The following is a 19,402-nucleotide window of genomic DNA, read 5'->3' as shown; positions in this document are numbered from 1 at the left end:
ATTTGAGCTAAATCTGCATGTCACATGATGAAAGTGGTGTGGGGATTGAATACATAATCACCAAGAGGGGGTGCTGTTTCACAAGACATACAGTTTTAAATCACAAATTTTACTCAAGGATGGCTAAAAGAAGCAGATGACAAAAATGTACTGTGGCCTCTTCCAAATTAGCAAACGAGGTCATTGCTATGACTGTGAGGCATAAATTGCACAAGTTATACCTAGGTATATATGCTACATGTGGAATGTTGCCAGAGATTTGACTTCTATCGATAAGAAAATGCTTGAAAATTGAATGTTTGTTCACACAAATTTCACTGTAGGTGCATAATAGTGGATGTGTGTGTGTGTGTGTGTGTGTGTGTATGCGCAAGTGAGAACACAGTGTCACAAAACCTGAAAAAGCACATGGGTAGACTCAGCACAGGAAACCGCATGGCTAAATAGGTTATATGAAGTCGCTTCATATAACACACTCCTGTGCAATTTTTTTTCAAGGTTATGCAGTTCACATTACAATTAAACATTGGCCTGTACTGAGCTGTTTATTAATAATAATATTTACATTTAAATGACCTGCAAACTTTATCATCAAACACAGGAATACTTTCTGTTCCTTTTAGTGTACATACCCCAAAGCTGCAGAACTACATCATGCATCTTTGGTTAAATCAACCTGAATTACTTTTTTAGCCACCTTTGTGCCAGATAGCACATGAATGACTTCCATCTGCAATTGAAAATAATCGTGCAACCAATGAGTAAACTGTGGAAAGGGATTAGATGGTTGGATAAGATGAAAACTTTATCATCAAACACAGGAATACTTTCTGTTCAAAGACAGGAATACTTTCTGTTAAATAAGCTTTATTTATTTTTGTCAGTATATTAATTATAATTCAGATAATAAATGCTACATAATTCCTTATCCATTGGAAAGACTGGTGAATACCTTGATACAATGAATCATTTCATATTATGTTATGTCGTATTTTTAGGAAATGGAAGAAGAAGCGGGTGAAAGGATCATCTATTGAAAGATGGCAAAGCCACATTTTTTTCTGTATTAATACCCTGTCCATGTCACTTGCTATTTTTCCACTATTCAGGGTCAAAAGTTCACCAATATAACCATCAACTTGGATCAATAACAGCCTGAGTGACTGGCAGCAGCAGCAGCCTCATTGGCTTTGTCTGTCAGACACTGAGGCACTGATCAAGAGAGTAAACAACAGGAAAAGATACAATAAACCGAGAGAAGAAATCACTCTGAGTAAACAATGTTATCTACAGAAATGTATAGGAGACTTGAGCAGGCATCAGGACAACTTGACTCATGTGTGTCGCACTTTACACAAAATACATATTTACAGTAAGTAACACAATCCTCTTCACAAATCATTGCAATTTTCCCCTGTTTACAGAAAGTGCTTACCCGGAATCCCAGTTATTTCCACAGACCCACCAACACCTTCCCTCACTCTGAGGCTTAAGCTGCTTAAGGACAGTAAGATACCGAGCCCTCCTTCTAAATCTAATTCCCATGGTGATTCTAGCTTCCTCAATATATCAGTAACTGTCAAATGAGCCACACTCCAACATTTCTCCATGTTCCTGTGAGACAGATATTCATGCCTGTCCTTTTCAATGTCAACAAGTCAGAGACGTTTAAAAAGTGGGATAAATGAGCTGACCTTCTGAGCATGGCAAAGACAGGATTTCCGTACACACCATTGCTAATGACAGACTACACAGGAACAACAGGAACACAGAACCATTGTGCAAAAACACAATGAGCTGAATATTAACCTTAACTTTTTTACATTGGTTGTAATTAGTACATTATTCACTTTATGGAGAGAAATCACTATTGGAGTTTTGTTTCCTCCAAAACTCTGCAATGCCATTTAGACATTGCTAAAAGAAAAAAAAGAAAAAAACGTAAAACAATTTTAACTAAACGCCTTTCCTCTAAATGTTACTAATTCACAAGCTCCATGGTTAAAGCGTTGGGCTACTGATTGGAAGGTCTTGAGTCCAAATCTCTGCACCACCATACAGCCACTGCTTGGCCCTTGAGCAAGGCCCTTAACTCTTAAATGCTCAGTTGTATAATGCTCAGTAAGTCATTCTGGATAAGTGCATCTGCCAAAAGCTGTGAAGAAATGCATTATTTTAAGGATGATTCACTGTTGTAGCTTTTTAAACATAAAAAACAATATAATTAGTACCACCGACTTTTGATTGTTTAGACAGTCAGGTTACTTGGCTTAAAAAAAATTGGAAGAGTGTGTGTTGAACTCAACCTAACTAAATAGCCATTACAATTTCATGGGTTCCACAATGCAGTTTTCTCTGCTGTAAGTGGACTCAAACAGCATGCTAATGAGCATATACTGTTGGACATGGAGAACACTGGTTATTAATAAATTACCTGACAATTATGAAGGTTAAAGTGAGAATGTGCCTTGGTGACCATTTTACAAAATAATTTAAGTTTCAGAAAGTTAATTTTAAACACTGTCAATGAAAGCCTGCAATGATCTAGGCCTTTTCAACAAGTAGACTCTTAGACACAGAACTGACCTCAATTTTTAATGTTGTAATTATTAAAGTTTAGTATAGAAGCCATGGATTTTAAAGGGTCTAAATGTGAAAGGACAGGATAAAGCCAGCATTACTGTACAAGAAAACTATCTTTGTCAACAGTAGATTTCCTCAGAGAAACAGTATAATGAGGTAAAATAAAATCAAACTTGCTTGCTATACTGTACAAAAACAATAAAAACAGTCACTTAAAATAGTGACACACACTCAAATGAGGCCATTACACAGGCCCTCATGGACTAAAGGTACGTAGACAAGCTGAAAATTGTGCAGGGAATTTGGGAGAAAGGTAAGTCTACTCGGTCACCCTGTCTTTGCTCTTCATACCATGTGCTTAATTTAAACCCAGGCTCTCAATACATCACTCTGGGAACGACATAAAATTACCTCTGTCCTGTTGAGTATTGGAAAAAGAAATTGTTTGCAAAAAATGTACCTTTTCACTTTCTCTTATACTTGTAGAGAAATGCTCTGGTGTGTGAAAAATGGGTGTGAAAAATACTCTTATAGACACAAAATGCAGTGGGTTTTATATTGTGTTTTTGAAGGCACTCACACATTCCTCAGAGACCATTTTCAGAAAGAGAAGAAAGCGTCAGAAGAATCTGAGAGTAAGACAAACAGAAGTCCCCATGAGCATCATTCATAGAGATGTTTTAAAGTGGCTGTGAGTGTGAGAAAGTGTGTTCCTCATAACTGAAATAAAGATCCGAGCATGGTGTATTACCACTGCTGGTGATATGGCATGGTACCACCAGTGATGATGCTGAATTAATTCAAATTTTTACAGTACATATATGTAACTATAAATAAACATGAATGTACGATTGGTTCTGCATCCCTTTCTGCCATTTTTATTGTGTTTGCATAAATTATATCTAATTTATTTACTTAATCGTAAATAAGCAATGTAAAACAGCATAATCTACTCTAAAATATACCCATGCTATTGACATTCAGATGCGTCCTGTCAATTACTGATGATGACGTGTTTTATCTGGACTGGAAAAAAATCAGCCACACTCTTAATTCAAATTATTTACTCCTACAATTAAAAAAAATATATAATCCTATTTTTGAATAGCAGCCAGTAAGACCAAGTAAACCAAATCTACAGTCATTGTAAAGTACATGTTAGTAATAAATATGTTGCTGTTTGTTTAAAACCTTATTAATTGTATCTCCACCTTAAAAACATGTGATGTGTTCCCAGTTAAATATCAGTACTTATATGTTTATTCATTCTCTCACCTCCAAAGAAAAAACATTCAATATCATGAACAGTGAAATGCTTTTCTGTCAATACTGTCTAATGGTACAGTGCTGTTTTTTTTTTTTTAAATGTGAGCCTGGCTTCTCGCCATTGGCATTGGCACATGGATGGTAAAACAAGTGACTAAACAAATTGTGATTGGAGCCCAAGGCTAATTGAAAGAAGAGATATCAGTGTCAGTAGGGATTCCAAAAAAAATTATAACAACCTCTGACAGAGATTTAGGCAAGGACATAGATTTGAAGTTTTAGATTTGAATACCTCTGATGTTATGAATATGAAGGTATGAAAGCATGATACAGTCAAAAATGAGCATATTACGATATAAAATTTGTATGTATAGAAAAAATAGTAAAACAAGTAAGATGACTATATTTTTAAAATAACACGATTATTTTGTTACTGTATATGAATTATTTTCTACATTTTATTAGAAACAGGTATTTCTCATATTGCCAAACATTTAACGTACAGTATGGAGGTTGAAACTATTGGCATGGTAGAAATATTGTACTAAAAATAATTGGCTATTAGAACAAACATAATCAGAAATGTATATACAATATGGTTCAGTGCATTGTCCACAACCAGTCATATATATTATTATTGTAATGTAATGTACTGTATTTATTGTCTTGTAAATCTGATAGTAAAACAAATAGGGCTAACGTGTGAAATCTCATCATTTAAAAACAGCAACCATTTAATTTATTAAATATTTAAATAATTATTTCAAACACAGGCGCATGTTTATGACCATCATTTTGGTGATTACCTAAGCATTGTAACTCTCCTCTACAAATGAATCTTAATTAGTGGACACCCCCCCCCCCCCCACGCACACACACACAAACACACACAAACACACACACAAACACACACAAACACACACACACACACACACACACCACATTCCATGATTTAACAAAAAAGTACATAAACAAGAATATAAAATGTGTATTTCAGATTCATTCCGTGTTTCCGGTCCTCTGTGTTTGTTGCATAAAATTTTCATTTGATCAATATCAGTAGTTACAATTACAAGTATTATGAGCTGTCTGTCAGTCTGTATGTTGCATGTCAACGTATCACACTCTCTAGTTGTGCCTTCTTGGGAACTATTTGCATTGATTGAGAAAAAAATCAATTTTACAAAAATATTTACAAAAAGTGAAATGTCCAATATTGTTGAACCATATGTTGTATGAGTAATCTTGGAATACCATGTGTCCAGTTAAATTAGTGAACCAGAACTAATTGTTATATAAATCTTGCAAAAGTATTGGAAAATCGTAGAAGCTTCACCACAAGCACATATAGTACCACACTTATCACTAAGTTAAGTAATTCCTCTGAATGTCCCACTCCATTTTTCAATCTTTTGTTACTATTGCAGGCTAGAGCTGAGTACTGCCCTGAAGTGTCTGCAGTGGAAAAGCAGTCAGCTAGGGGAATACTGCATTTGGCTTTGTTGTAGCTTAGTTCCAGTTTTTTGCCCCACTTAATGCTCTAGTTTTATGATCTGATTCGGTCTGGTTTGTACAGCCTATGCTTTCTTTAGCAAGGAGAGCATGTGTCCTTAAATACAGGACTAATACCAGCACTAGATCCAGATCTGCCTCTGCATGTGGTCAAATTAGACTGTAAAATGAGAATCCACAAATTCCACTTCCTGGTACCTTATAAAATAATGTCATCTTTGGCATATCTGATCAAGCTCACATTTGTGTGAATCACAGTGTAACATTCTAACAATATGAAAATGCATTATTTAATTATATTATATAATTAAAATCAATGTTACACTACAGTAAATAATAACCTAAGTAAGTATACTAAGTGAAGTTAAAATTATAATAGAAATGTATTTATTCAGCACTCATTAAAATGATTTTGTGCATTAAAATCTACATTTGTTTCTATAGAACTTTCAGGAATAGGACCAATATATGTCAAATATTGTAAATAAAAATTGCCAATAGCTACAATTAACTAAATTTATATCTATTTCAGTTATTTTTTACATGGGAGTTTACAGAGTATTACTTTGCCATTTATCACTTTTAGCCACTCTCTTAAAAATGAATCTTAATTAGAGGAAGTCTAAGCAGTGTTCTTTCTCTCTCTCTCTCGCTCTCTCTCTCTCTCTCTCACACACACACACACACACACACACACACACACACACACACACACACACACACTTCATGCTGGTTGACACACATTGGGATGACCTTGAGAAGAACAGAGAAGCCTCCAGCCATCGTCATGGAGATGAAACCAGCTCATACTAGACCACAGTGGGTGAGAGGGAGATGGGGGATGGGGTTCGAGATGTCCTAAGCAGTGTTTGAAAGACTGGAAGAGTGAAATCAGAGAGGGAGGGAAACAGAATAACACAAAGCGCAAATAGTAAGAGGAAGAGACCAAAACAAAAGAGAAATTATAAAACAAGGCAGTATTCCAACAAAATCCACAGGAGGCCTGGAGAGATGACATGGATGAAAATGTATATATAAGTGAGAGTGAGACTGAGAGAGCGAAGAGAGTGAACACTGGCAGACAGACAGTCCTGGCATTGCTTTGGTTTCCTCTCCCCAGTCTTTGCTCCATCAATCTGTTTTAGATTACTGTAAAACATCTCTCTCTCTCTCTCTCTCTCTCTCTCTCTCTCTCTCTCTCTCTCTCTCTCATATAGCGCCAGCAATGGTATTATCTTCTAGACCAGACACTGTCGTCAAATTCTGTCCAGACAATAAGGCATTTCATCTTTCTCTGTTTCTGTTTCAATGTTCATGCCATGTTCATTGTAGTCATTTATTTAAAACATTCTTCACCAGTATTAATAATTTTGGCACAGTTTTTTAGATAATCTACCACTTTTCTTAAACATGTTTGATTAATTTCAATAGAAAAGAATCAAATCATTGTGTGTACTGTTTATTTTATACAATACATTAAGTGTTCCAGTAAATCTGCAGTTGACTGTATATCTAGCTTTTTATGTAGAGAAGTCATGTAGAGAATCTTGTACAATTTTAAGCTTTACAGAGTATTTTCAGTGCTTTTTTTCTTTCTTACTAAAAGCTACCGCATCCATACTTCATGCCATGCTATGGAAAAGTATTTAACTCTCTAATTTTTACACGTTTGCTTTGATCTGCTACTTGGAGAAGCTTCTTCTATATGTTGCAGTTAGAGTGTACATCAGCCTCAGCTATTGAAATGCACCCAAGTGTATCTGCTCCATTAAACAAGCATCGTTGAGTGAGCCAGAGTGGCAGCTTCGATGAGCCAGTAACTTATCAGTGTGGTCTGAGAATGAAAGAGAGGGTAGGGGGCATTTTACTAGGACAGGGTTTATAATGGAGAGCTCTCCAAAACACCTGCGCCTCAGGCTCAAGCCTGGAAGGGATAGGAAGTAGAGAGAGTCTTGTATTGATAGAGAGAGAGAGAGATTTCCACATGCTGACAGAGGCCCACCGTCGCTAAAAAGGAAATTCTAGCAAGCAGAGATATAAGACAGTTCTTTTAAAACAAAAACTCTAGCATTTGTCGGTGTGCAGGACAGGTCTATATTAACACTTATATTTAACTACAAAATATGGATTTATAATCAACCAGCTGAGTGTATAAGTTTATTTTAAACAATTATTCCAATATTAAAAGGTACACGTCCAACCTGCAAATAACAACCATCTGTATAAAACTGTTGTGAAAGATATTTACTATTGATCAACTGACTTATTAAATCCTCACAATATTCATTGTAATGTTCACATAAATTAAGTCAGTATGAAGTGAAAGTGAAATGCATATTTCATATACATGTAACACGGAATATCTTTTTGTCTTCGGAGAATTGCTAATTGAACTGGGGATCCTGTAATGCAGATGCAAGGGGTCAAAAATATTATGGCTCATCTATAGATCTTGGAACCTGTGGGTCTGGGAGGCTGGATAAAATGTATGGAAAGGACATTAAACACAAATTACTGATCTCCACCCTTTGCAGCAAGGCTCTTCAAACACTGTTGCCATGTTTGCCTTACAACTTCTACATCTTTACTCGTCACTGATTCCCAGATAAAAACACCACTTAAACAATAACTACACTTCCATACGGTGGCCGGGAAGCGCAAAACAAATTAACAAATCCGAAAACACATTAACAAATCCCAAAACAAATTAACAAATCCGAAAACAAATGAACAAATCCGAAAACACATTAACAAATCCCAAAGCACATTAACAAGTCAGACAACCCGGAAGCGGTTGGTACAGTTTGTGAATGGAAACTTAATATCATCGGACGAGACACCTTTCATTCACCTGTATATCTTTAATGACAGGTGTCTTGTCCAATGATCGGTAAGTTTCCATTCATAAACAATACCTACCGCTTCAGTTTGTTAATTTGGTTTTCGGATTTGTTAATTTGTTTTCAGATTTGTTAATGTGTTTTCGGATTTGTTAATTTATTTTCAGATTTGTTCATTTGTTTTCATATTTGTTAATGTTTTGCACTTCTCGGCCACCGTACTCCCAGCATGTGTTCATACACTTCAAATCACCATTACAGTAATTATTCAACAACATGACATAGATAGACTATGATAATTATACAGTATATATAGTGTGATCAAAACAGATTTGATGTCCTAGAACTACTGCAGGAAATAGCAGCCTATTAGAAATTTTTCAGTCAGTGTTGCTCATCAAACAGCATGGTTTAAATGGCAGTGCAGAAAATTAGCATTTAGTGTGTGTATACATACTGTATTACAGCATCTTTTCAAACCCTGGCACATTATTGACATTCCTTCACTGGTAACATTTGGCTTGTAATGTTAAGTGGTCATGAGTCATGAATATATGAAGAGGTTTGAGGTTCATAAATCAGCAGCAACTATACAGTATACTGTATATACTGTAAATTACCATAATGATTTGATGTGACTTCTTGATTTATTTTATTATTCATTTATATATTCAGGAGTCAAGTCAGCGATAGATTACGATCTGAAGTCCTTGTTCGACATAAATTTGTCTGACTGCAGCTGAATTGTGCTGGTAAAGAGGAAAGCTGTGGACTCCTTTTATCTCAGTCAAAAGCAAGCAACATTGTCCTCTAATCTTTAGAGAAAAACTGTGAACAGTGACATATCAACCATGCACATTATTTATCTCATTGGCAGCAAAACAAATACTCACTAATGCATATCTACCAAGTCTCATTTCATCAGATGTACAGTACTGAGTACAGAATCTGCAAGGTAAGTGACTGTGCTCACATGCTACTCTGTGTGTCTGGCACAGGAGGCCGTTATACTGAAGGGCAGTTTCAACATGACCCAACCTGAACTTCTCCCTGAGGCAGCATGGGGACACTGGCTATGAACCCTCAGTTGCCTTTGAAATGAAGTTTTTCTTCATGTGATGTTATTGTTTTATGTGCTTTTGTGTATGTGTGTCTGTATGAGAGTGTGTAGTACGCATCACTGTTGTACTGTTTTCAGGGCTCTGCTAGCACTAGTCTCTGTATTGTTCCCAGAGAATAATGAGTCATCACACTTTATAAAGGCAACATAAGGACACTTTCACAAGCAACTGTCAAAAGAAAAGATGCAGCTGATGCTGACTACATACAGGAAATGAACGAGTACTTAGACTGTAGGGGGTTTGTGCTCTTCTGACTTAATGCTCCAACAGTGTTAATGAAAAACAAAACCTCAGCAGTTGTGCTCAGGAAGCTTTATGAGGAGAGAGGAAATTAGCTGGGAGAAATAATTTAGTGGTTTCGTTAGCATAATTAGCAGTAATGTTTTATATATTTTTATATATTTTTTGCATAAAAGACTGTGTGGTAACCTAGTATAAATATTTAATGGTATAACCTCTTAACCTACAACATGCTGCGGATCAGCTTATTCATGTTGAATGATAATGCTATTCTATGTGATTCCATATGGTTTTGTTTTAGACAGCATTAAAACACTCACTCTCTCCTAATATTTGGATATGAATTACATGTAATATGTATAGTTAACTTTACATATGCAGAATCTACATTAATAACAACAGAAACATAACACAGTTTTGGCACTATAACACTAAAAAATGCATCAGGTACAAGGCCAGGTTTCATGGTTAGCTTGAAGCAAAAACCTTTAAATCTAGAAAATATCTTGAGGTTCAAAGATGGAGTTGAATGACAGTAGACCCACTTTGTTTATCTCAGTCTTGGATTCTCTGGTTACAGCCCATGAAGCACAAAAAAAATAAAATAAAAACTTGAGATCTGTGACTCAACCAGCTTTTCTGAGCAAGGTATTGTCACTGAATTGTTAAGTAGTTCCTACCATTTTGACTTTAGAATTGTATGAAAAGTTTGGGTTAAAGCAGTAAGTGTCAAAAGTATGGTGCAACATCTGACCATTTGGATTGATGCAACAAACACAAATAGATCATTTTCTATTATATTTTATAATTATAAATTATATTATAATTATATTATAAATTCTCATTATTTATTAAAATTGATTACAAATTGGTTACAAAAAGGGAAAAGGTAATAGGGACAATATATAGTAAGGTGATTTGCTGTAACTTAATACTTAATACTTCAATATTCTTTTCTACATCATCATAATTTGCAATTTACTGGTAAGCATACCAGATTCTGAACAAATTTGGTCACATATTGATCAGAAGCTTCTAAATAGTATACTCTCATATCATATTAGATTCTGTGGTATCATTAAATATTGAACAAACCAAAATCACATCATAGGAGTGATACATTATGCTTAAAAAACAAAATTACATCATATTTTGTAGAAGCCTGGGTTTACTCTTGGGTTTAAAATGTGATACTATCATGGATTTATCAGAGAGTCTGTGATTAGTTGGTTGCTTGGTCAGGCAAATGAACTCTTTCTTTAGCAAAAGCTACTATCAGATTGTGGATTAAAGGTGTAACGGTATTTGACAGATCTCCATAACATGCTATTTCTGTTTCTCAATGTGGGCAACTCTCAATGATTGCAAGCACCAGACTCAAGATAGGGTCAAGATAGAAGGTAGATCTTCCTTTGTCTCAGTTCTGTGTGATTATTGAAATCAGACAGTGCTGACACACAGCTGAAATGCCTTTCATATTTCTACTTCTTACTGAGATGATCAGAAAGAGATCAATCTGTTAGTTGGCAGCCTGCATATAATTTAATTATTTGATGCAACTGTCACAGCTTATCATAAAAAACAGGACAATTTTCAAGATTCAGGTTTAGCGATTTATTGAGCTAATCAGGGACTCAAATAATGTTTATGCTTTAGTTTCTCACCAGATCTGTTGCTGTTGGCAACCTTATCCCTGGGCTTATAAAATGTCTCTGACTGACATTAAACCACATGAAACAGACTGAGAAGGTCTTGATCCTACATAGATTAGCTTTTGGCATGTATGCCTAGTCAAGTAAAACAGACCATTCGGGTTACATTGACAGCACTAAAGCATCAACAAACACCACTAGTTGAAAGAGTTTTTAGCAAGTCAAAATTTCTTATCAAAAATAGCATGTTTTAATTGGTACTCCAGAATACGATCATTCTGTCTCTAGGCATATTGAATTGTCTTTCGTAATCAAAAACTGTGGCATTATTCTCCTTTACACCATTCATATGACGAGTAGTTTTATCACCAACACCTTTATCAGTGCTTAATCTCTAAGAGTCATTTCCCACTTTCATCACTTTTTAGCAACCTCTGATGAACCTCGATTTGCTTTACAAAGTTGTACAAAAAAGTTTTGACTTCTAGATGCAAATATCATATATATTTTAAAAATGAGTAGAACTAGTCACATCACTGGATAGTACATGTGAAATCTTCATCATATTAAATCTGTAATCAGATTAAATCTGTATCAGATGTATCTAAATCTCTATATAAATCTGTAATCAGATTAAATCTGTTATATATATATATATATATATATATATATATATATATATATATATATATATATATATATATAAAAATCAATATACAAAGAACAGTGAAAATACAGGCATAATGTCAATTGTTGGCATGCTATGGCGGGGTCAAGAAAACAAAGAGTGAAGATCATACAAACTGGGAACAAAACAACAGCTTGGTATACAGAGGTGAGTTGGCAATACTTCGCACTGGACTGTTGGTGTAGTTGTGTTACATATCGCTGAAATCCTGGAAGTTGCAAAGGATGTGCAACGTAGCAAGCCAGAAGTGTCAGAACTTGGGTGAGGGTTCTCTTGGGTTGGTTGTTATTAAATATATACTATATATACTATAACAGTTACAAGTTGGTTTATATTTGTTGTTAAATTATTGATGTTTGTCTTAAACCCAATTTTAATTCAACTGACCAACTATACAAACTCAAATATATATATATAATATTATCAAATATACCTTCACAATGCTATGTTGTGATTTCCACAAGATTTCCAGACATTTAGCATTGACCCTGTAAGTGTAGTTTACTTGTCATTAATTGTGTAATAGTAGGCAAGAGGGCAAACAAACAGAGAACAGGATGTTGTTGATGTGACTCCAGTAAGCATCAAATCAAAGAGCTTGCTTTAGCATTATCCTTTAATATAAGATGGAAACCAGGACAGTGCTACTGACAGGAAACGGCTTTAACTAATTCGCACTAGCACAGATCACAAACAGGTCCATCTACTGATATCATTGATATGTCTTTTTCTCCTTCATCACTGTGCAGCATGGAGACAATGGGAGCAATGCAGCTGATCTGCATTTTTATCTCTCAGAAAAACTCTATTTGCCTTCTATAGAGAGGGTTTACAGAAGGTAATCAAAATTGGAGAATTGGCCTCATACAAGCAGAGAAAAGGAAAGAGAGAGAGAGAGAGAGAGAGAGAGAGAGAGAGAGAGTAGAGAGAGAGCAGCAAGAAGAAAGTGCGATCAAATGTAAAATGTAGATGTTCTATTTCTGGCCAAGGTACTGTATCAGCTGGTGGCCAATCGAGGCCACTCTAGGTATGTGTGCATGTGTGTTTGTGTGTGTGTGTGTGTGTGTGTGTTTGTGTGTGTGTGTGTGTGTGAGTGTGGAGTATTTTATAGGTGACTTACAAGAGAAAGCCCATTCAATGTTACATTCTGTACAGACATTTCTCTCCCTTATTAGTGACTGTCTATACTCTCTCTCTCTCTCTCTCTCTCTCTCTCTCTCTCTCTGTGACACCTATTGTAAATGGCAATTAGGTCAGCCTCAGACTTTAGCCTATTTAAGCTATTTAGGCTCTCTCCTTCAGCAGGACTTAAAAAAGCCCAAATATCAAAGAGATCAAAGCATGACATAAGTGCAGGTCTATTCAACATACAAAATAAATGCAGCCTTTGGGATACTGCATTTAAAAAGCAACTAAACTTAACAAATTATGCCGTAACAAAGGCATAATTTTACTTACTTTTTTCAGTGGATATCACAAACAGAATAGTTATTAATACTTATGTGAGAAAAGAAAAATGCAACTTTTTCTTACTAATGTGAATTATTAACTACAGTGTGAAATTATTATTGCAAGTCTAAAAGAAGTAGCACACACTCATGCACACAGTTAGCATTCAATTGGAACCAGTGCTTCTGTGTGATGATGGTTTGATCGTTAATCTGAGACATAAGTCTGAGTTAATGACGGACTGCTTAATGCTAGCGGATCAGGGTGAGATTATATTCTATATGCACAAATAATGCTAATAATAAAACGGAACATATTCAAAATCTATTACTCATGTTGTTCTGTAATATAACTGCATAGTCTGCTAAAAGTTCAGGAAATAAGGATCTGTTGCATTCTGCCATATTGTGTGCTATAGTTTACTCAGTACAGAGAGTCTTAACCAAGCATGAGAGGTAAATAAATGATTCCTGTTCATGGCTGACAGGAATGGAACCTGATGTGGTCGACTGCTGTTATAGCTCATCCACCTCAAGATTCAGTGTTCTGTACATGCTGAGATCTTTTTCCCCTCACCATAATTGTAAAAAAGTGATTATACAGTATGAGTTGCTTTATCCTTCCTGTGAACTGGGACCATTCTGGCCATTTTCCAAAGTGTTTCCATGCACAAAACTGTCACTCACACAATGTTTTTGAAACCATTATTTGTGAGCATCTCAGGTGTTTCAGAAATACTTACTCTAGCCCATCTGGCACCAGCAAGCATGCCACAGCAAAAGTCACAGAGATCATACTTTTTCCCATTCTGATGTTGGATGTGAACATTAACTGAAGCTCCTGACCTACATCTACATGATGTTATGTATAGTGCTGTTACATGATAACTGCTAAATGAACAAATGTACTGGCGCTTGTATTAAATTAATTCAGATAAAAATGCACCTAAAGAATGTTATTTAATTCTCTGTTTATGCTGCATGTATTATTACCCAGCTATGATCTTGTGATATCCTTCTATAAAAATCACATCCTCATTAATTTTCCACTCACATTCTGACCCTGAGCTTGACTTGCCTAATAGTGAATGATATGAATTATTTCCCATTTTGAATAAGTCTTCTGAAAGTGCACTGCCTCAGGCACACACACAATCACACATAGTTTTAAGAGTAACATCGTGCTGAGAAAAAATCAATAAGGGCGTCTCTCATGTGTGATGCATGTTAGTATCTTTGCAGGCCAAGAGGAGCATCAATCCCCACTTGTTATGGTGAGAAAATGGCCCTCTTCTTCTTTGGACTCATGCTTTTGCTCTCAGAATGAATGAATCAATGCAGCCACCACTGAGCTTCAACCCTGCAAGCGTTTTTCTCTCTCTCTCTCTCTCTCTCTCTCTCTCTCTCTCTCTCTCTCTTACACAAACACACACGCTCACACACACACACAAACACACACACACACACACACAAACACACACACACACACCTTACGTTCAGTGAATGGATTGGGTTCTGTTTTTTTTTTTGGGAACAGTTTCTGGTTAAGTTTTAAACACAGTTCTGACCTTGGATATTACTATTACAGCTAGTAGGTGGTTTTTTGCTTTAAAACAGCAGGCTGCATATGGATAGAGAATGAACCACAGTGGTCTGCACTGGTTGAAAAGCACACACCACATAATACTTTTTCTCTACTGTTCATATTTTGGGAATCATGGAATGGGGTCTTACCCCATTGCACAAAATGAAATATGCTTTTATATAATATAATATAATATAATATAATATAATATAATATAATATAATATAATATAATATAATATAATATAATATAATATAATATAATAGGGTTAAGAGGATAGCTCTGGTATTGTCTGTAGTGTTGCTAACTGGAATTATTCATTCATTCATTAATTTTCTACCGCTTATCCGAACTACCTCGGGTCACGGGGAGCCTGTACCTATCTCAGGCGTCATTGGGCATCAAGGCAGGATACACCCTGGACAGAGTGCCAACCCATCGCAGGGCACACACACACTCTCATTCACTCACGCAATCACACACTACGGACAATTTTCCAGAGATGCCAATCAACCTACCATGCATGTCTTTGGACCGGGGAGGAAACCGGAGTACCCAAAGGAAACCCAGAGGCACGGGGAGAACATGCAAACTCCACACACACAAGGTGGAGGCGGGAATCGAACCCCCAAAACTGGAATTATATAAATATAAAATATTAAGTAACTAAGTAGGTTGAGTTGATTTGGGTTTACAAAATTTATAAATTACTTCATTGTACTTCCTGTGCATATTACAATAAAAAGTTCAAAGTGCTGATAATGACTGCTTAAAAAATTTGCCTAGATAAATTACATTTGTATAAAAACATGCAGCAGAAATATAGACACAACAGGAGGTTTCAGGTTCATGAGTCATTTTAAAAATCAGCGTTTTTAATCATAAGATATTACAGTGAATAAGTAATCAAGCAAACCAGCAGGTTGAGTCACTGTACATGCATATAATCATGCACATTTAATAGGTTATAATAAGTACAGTCACTGTAAAAATATAAATGTCTATTAATAAAATACACTTTTGTACACTGTATGTCGGTATCATAATAATATACTGTGTATGTCTTCGAGGAAGGGGGTTTAGCTATTTAGTACTAATGATCATACCAAAGTTAAAACCAAGCTTGCATCCTTGTATACTGTATAACTGTATACCACCTGTTGTGGTGAAGCTAGCATAGTTCTCACTCAGTATTATAAGATTCTGGCATTTTAGTTGAAAATTAGGTGAGCTCATATACTTCATCACTAGGGGATACTTTATAATCCTGTCTCCAAAGATTCCATCTGCCAGCCAATCATCCTTCAGTACAACACAGGATGAATGAAACATACTGGCCAATCACTATTCACCTTCTGTTTAAAAACATGAAGCCTCAGTATGGAAAGTTGGAAGAGAAAATAACATTTAACTGTAGATGCTCTTTAATTTGTAAACGTTGTCTTTAATTGATTGGCTGTAGAAAGTGCTCTTCTATTATTAATGATACATTATTAAATTACAAACACAAAAAATATCCACAATAACAAGGGAAAATGTATCCCGTAACTCAAGCTAACTCAAGCAATGAATTAATAAATAAGCATAAAATGTAGTTTGGAACATACTGTATTACCAAATGTCTCAAAGCTATTCACTGCATGAACTACAAGACACCTTCTTCCATTTCCTCAATTCAGAGGTTGCACTTTTCACAGTTGTCCTCAATTCCCCCCTCTATATATCACAGAGCACAGAGATCCAATCCTGGTTGTAGCAAAATGACAAATCTCAGGAGCAGCTGAGCTGCTGTGTATTTTTGGTGTGCTACCTACAGTATAACACAGACTGAAACCGGATTAAGCTGCACAGCCACAGCACAATAAGGCCATCTGGGATGGAGAAGCAGACTGATCCCAGATTTTAGACTTGTTACCAACCTTGCTCCTAGTAAACTTGTACACACTGTCACTGTGTGAATGAAGAAGAGAGGCAGATACATTTCCATTTCTCACATTGCCATATGTCTAGGTGATAACAGAAGGCAGGTTTTTTTTTTTTACAAACTGTGAACAAAGTTGTTTTTTTTTTTAGGAATAATCTAAAAATGCAGTGTTAGCAGTCATATACTTATCATTTAAAAGTTTAACTTTTTTTAAGGTCATTATGAATTTTTGTAACCGATTACAGATCTTGCAAAAGATATTTAGGACAACACAAAATGCTTTAATTCATTGATTAGCGCACAACAAGAGGGACGAGGCAGTGATATTTTTCCAGGTCGATTAACTCAGTAATGAAATGCTGCAATGTTGGCTTATTTGCATTACAGCAGATATGCTAATGAAATTCCTCCCATGGGCACTTCTTCTTTGTTGCTTTCTATAAAGTTAACTGCCAGTGAGACTAAACAGCTCACTAAACAACCGTGAATAGAATTCCTTCTCCTATGCCTTTGAACATAAGCTCTGATTTTCATTTTTTTGATGGCAGATACTTTCTGCTAGAGTGGAGAGAGTGATCAAAAGTGGATTCAACAGTAGCCAATTCACAGGTACACCAAGCATGTATTACTGATGAGTGAACTATAGCAAAACCTGTGCTGCTGGCTGCTTCCATCAGTCATAGGAACACCACCATATCTAAGAAGGTTGAATCAAGACTGAGTTCAAAGTGTTGTTTTCAAAGGCCTATGAATGGATAACAAAGTAATGATATCAGATAAAGGAAGGACGGACATGTAGCCAATCTACTATTGAATACAAACTCCTGGACTAAGATAAGATATTCTTTCAGATTACATAAAAGTCAACAAAATCTTTTCGGTTACTCGTGAGCAACTTGTTTATTTGGTTTGATATACTGTATTGAATAATGTTGTCATCTACAAAAAAGAAAAAGGAAGGAAGAAGAATTTGTTGAAGGAAAAGTCAACAAATTAAAGGGGAAAAGCAGAAGTGTCTTTGTAAAGTGTTGGGCCACAACAATCACAACATGCCTTGGTTTGCATACCACATGTTTATACATATGAGTGATATGTTCAGTTGGATTCAGACCAGACCAGGTCTGGTTTTTCTCAAGGTTTCTTCTTCATATTGACTCAGGAAGATTTCCATGCACTCGTCGCCTCTGGTTTAATTATAAGATATACATGATTAAATAAAAAATTACTTCCTGAATTTATATATTTTCATAAAGGTGCTTTATGCCAAGGCCCAATATTAAAAGCTCTGAATTTGCTTGAATTATGGAGGTCAAGTGAACCCAGAACATGGCAGCAAAATGGCCACATAGCATAAAAGAGAAAAAAAAATAGAAAAAAATAAGGGCTATCATTTAGATTCATAACAATGCACCATAGGCTGAGATCTTTGTCCACTTTATTGAAATACAATACAGCGATAATGTACCAGGACATTTTGTTGAAAAAAAAAATTCTCATTTAGATGTGTGTCCCCAGTCTCAGGCTAATTGGCCTGATTTGCTGGGCCAGTGCTGAGATATAAGTGAATGAAAGTCATCAAACTTTAATGTTCTGGTTTAATACTCTCCCAAAGGATTGAGAAGGTCTCTTTTGAGTCTGCCATGGTTGTCAGACACCCACATGGTCAGAAAAAGAGGAGGGAAAAGCAAGAGAAGCTTTAGAGAAGATTTGTTGGAAGCTTTTACAGATAAAGTTTAATCATGGTACAAAGATTTAATGCGGACACACTTGCCCCGTATAACATATAGTAGTAGCTAGCCAATAGATTTTCCATCTTCCTGCCACAAAACTCATTCACTACACCTGCTAAAACCATGCAATGCATGAAAGTTCCTTTCAGATTTAAGTGGTGTATGACACTGTATGTATTTGTACTTGTAGCTGATTTGTTCCAGCATTAAATTAACATTTCAGTACAGTTATTTCATTAAAAAACACAGTTACAAAAACATTATTAAGTTATTTTTTGGGCTTGTTTTTAAGTTTGTTTTCATCTTTTGCCATATTTCTAGGACAGATTAACAGATTGCACACAAAACCGGAAGGGAAGAGAAACATCATCACTATTTAAAGGATGTGTGACTGTGAATTCAGGTGATAACACTACTTGAAATCTGAGGCTAAATTAAGGCACAGACTCAGATTGTGTGTGTATGTGTGTGTGTGTGTGTGTGTGTGTGTATGTGTGTGTGTGTATGTTTCCATTACTGATAAAGTGCAAGTACAAAGTCACTTGCATTACAATTAACTTTATATTAGACTCTATGTGTTAATTTATCGGTCCTGTTAATGTACAGTTTCAAGCAAACAAATTTTCACTACATTGCTCTAACACAACAATAATTTTCTCCCATTCATTTTAACATAACCTACAGAAAAACAACAGGTAGGATAAAAAAGTGAAGCCTAATAATTAGGGCTGATATTTATGACAGGGACATTGGAAAAGTCTGCAGGAGTCTTTCTGAGGAAACAACCCAACTTTAGATGCCCTTGGGATGTCT

This window comes from Tachysurus vachellii, chromosome 4, assembly GCF_030014155.1.
Source record: "Tachysurus vachellii isolate PV-2020 chromosome 4, HZAU_Pvac_v1, whole genome shotgun sequence".
Taxonomy (NCBI): domain Eukaryota; kingdom Metazoa; phylum Chordata; class Actinopteri; order Siluriformes; family Bagridae; genus Tachysurus; species Tachysurus vachellii.
This window is presented reverse-complemented; position numbering follows the sequence as displayed.